Here is a 2,941-nt window from a genome sequence, read left to right on the forward strand (position 1 = left end):
CTATTTGTTTCTGGAAGTACTTGCTCCTTGATAAGCTAACTTATGGCAAATGAATCTTGCTTATCAAGGCTTTCTTTGAGACTCCATTGTCATGGTGTTCGTCAATCTAAAACTATCATGTCATATAATATACTTTGCCTTTTCAGGCCCTAAAACCCTAAAAATATCCTCCTGTAACTTCCTCCTTTTGGGGACACTACTAAGAATCTCTCAGAGTCATAGTCTCTCCCCCTGTAATCATTTTGTTGATTGGATACACCAGAGCAGGAAGAAGAGCGTTAGCCATTTATGTCCCATTTATCAAGAAATCAAGTATTCCCAGAAATCATTACAGTCAACTATCATTAGATCTCACTGGCCAAAACTGCCTTTAACTAAAAGGAAAAGGTGGGGAAATGAGATATCAATCAACTTGTATCACCTGCAGATTTCTAAAGGAAGTGAGGGTTCTTTTAGTAAAAGAGAAGGTGAGAAACAAATGGATACCGGATAAGCAACTAAATCATGGATGTCTTTTTCCAGAATAATGACGTTTCATTCAAAAGAATATAGGATAAAATTTTTACCAAAAAATTCAAAACATAGGACCTTAGTGAAGAAAAATTATGAAATATGAAGTTGGATATTTTTATAAATGGAAGAAAAGGTCTCAGCCATGTCTAACTCAAATATAATAGCTTAATTTAAAAAAGAGATCAAAGAGGACTGAGGTATACATGTTCTAATAAAAATAGCAACCTCTCCGTGAAAGATAAATATCTAGCAAAATAAGAGTCAGAAAACATTTACTCCTCCTTCAGAGTTTAGATTGCAGTATTTTTTAGAATTAGTGTCTTTGTGTTAGGAGAGTATGTGTATGTATGCACACACACATTTGATTCAGAGTTCTACACTGAATAATCAGAATAAAAGCAAATGTCATTGACATTCATACAATTCAGAATAATGGAAAGATTGAAACAGATCCTAGCTGGGTGACTAAGGACATCAACACAAATAACTAAACATCATACTGAAACTCTCCCCTTTTTCTTCCCATAATTCTCTCCTCAACCATTCATTCTACCTCCTCTATCTCACACATAAATACATACTGGGGAATTATACCAGACTAAAAATTCAAATCTGTTTATTAGGTGGCTGAGTGCTCTGAATTGTTTAAAGGTGGGTAGAAATTCTCATGGAGGAGATTAGGAGAGAGACTAAGGAATCCAACAGCAAGGAAGCCAGGGAAACCCACAAGAGCCCACCTAACAGATAGTTGAATATCTAAATTAAGTCTCAATGTACATAGAAAAAGTCATAATAATGGCACACATTTATTGATAATTTGAAGAAATTATAAGGAATTATATCATAGAAGATGGAATATGTAAAGTCAAATATACATTTAAAACCTTTGAAAGAGATATTGTGGAACAAAAGTGCAGATCATTAAAGAAAAAGGGTGGTCTGTTCCATTAACTGTTTAAAGATGTAACCAATAGGTTTGGGAGAAATATTTTTTTGTGTTAGTATAAAACTCTGGTTTGAGTTGGAATATCCAGTTCTCTTTCCATTTCCTAGTGCCTCTAATTTACCATCTCTGAAGAGTTTCTGTGCACAGATACATCTCAAACAATATGAGATCAAGTGCATTTTATATCCTTTGACCCAAGGACAGAAAACTTTTGTGAGCTTAGTTTTTGATTGGTAGATTTTCAACATCTTATTTTTGCCAAGGAGTCTATAAAGTAGCATCATTGAGACTGTCAGCTTCCCTGACAAGATAACTTGAAAGCTGAATTGTGTGAACTAGAGGAAGTTTGAGCTCACCCCAGGCTCAGTGAATTACACAAATAGCAGTTTAATCTGCAGAGTATCCAAGCCGGTCATAAGAGGAAGCGGAGTCAGTGTTTGGGTGAGGGATGTCTTTGTGTTTTTTTCTTTACACGTTGTTGATTAGTTTTGAACTTTTTGAGCTGTCACTAAAGATTCTAAAATTCATACCCTTAAACATCCTAAATTTTCTTGGGTATAATTAAGATTATATTGTCAGATCAAAATTTTAGGGGATCTTTGCTAGTAATGTTTTACATAAAATTAAAGAAGATTTCATTTTTCAAAAAGAGAATTAACATTTAAAAATAATACCAACTTATGCACATTTCTCATCAAAGCCAATTAGTCTTCTTGAAAAAACCTTGATGTATTAATGTTAAAAATGTGGTTACTAAAACTATGCAGACATAGTCCAAGTTTTACAAAATAAATACAGCCGAATGCCATGTAGGCAGGGGCAGAGGCTCTGTAATCAAACCAACATGGTATAAATTTTATATTCTGCAATTTATTAATTGTATGACCTTGGATAATTTGCCTATACTCTCTGATGTGTAGTATCCTAATTTTAAAAATGAAATAATGATACATCTTTAACAATAGGGCTATGAGGATTTTTAAAATTAGAGCATTTGTAAGAAGAAAATAAAATTTGTTGTTTTATAGAAAAATAATGCTGCTGATTGTATGTTCTAAGGAAGTATGAGGACATCATTGGAAATGTATTTTTTTTTTTTAAGAGAGAATGTACCATAATGGATATTTAGGATCTAGATTATGAACACAGGTAATATTTTAGCTTAGTGTAATGTAGTATTTGGAATTCGAAAGATAACTGGAGTGAAGGATTCTGGAAGTAACAAAAGAGGAACAATGAGAGAAGGGTCTGAACAAAAAAGGGACAGAAATTAAGTTCAAAATTAAGTTCTGACAATGATGTAGGCCATAGTGAACTATTTCTCGTAAGAAATTTCATTATCAGAGATAACTGGAGGACACTAAGCTCAGTGGATATAAGGTTGAATATTAAGCTGTTTTCTGTCCTGTGTTGTTACAATCATGCCTGGTTACCTTCAGTCCTTCAGTAAAATTTTCCGTCTGCTCAAATATCTTAAAAGGC

This window comes from Pteropus vampyrus, unplaced genomic scaffold (assembly GCF_000151845.1).
Source record: "Pteropus vampyrus isolate Shadow unplaced genomic scaffold, Pvam_2.0 Scaffold17, whole genome shotgun sequence".
In the NCBI taxonomy this organism is placed as follows: domain Eukaryota; kingdom Metazoa; phylum Chordata; class Mammalia; order Chiroptera; family Pteropodidae; genus Pteropus; species Pteropus vampyrus.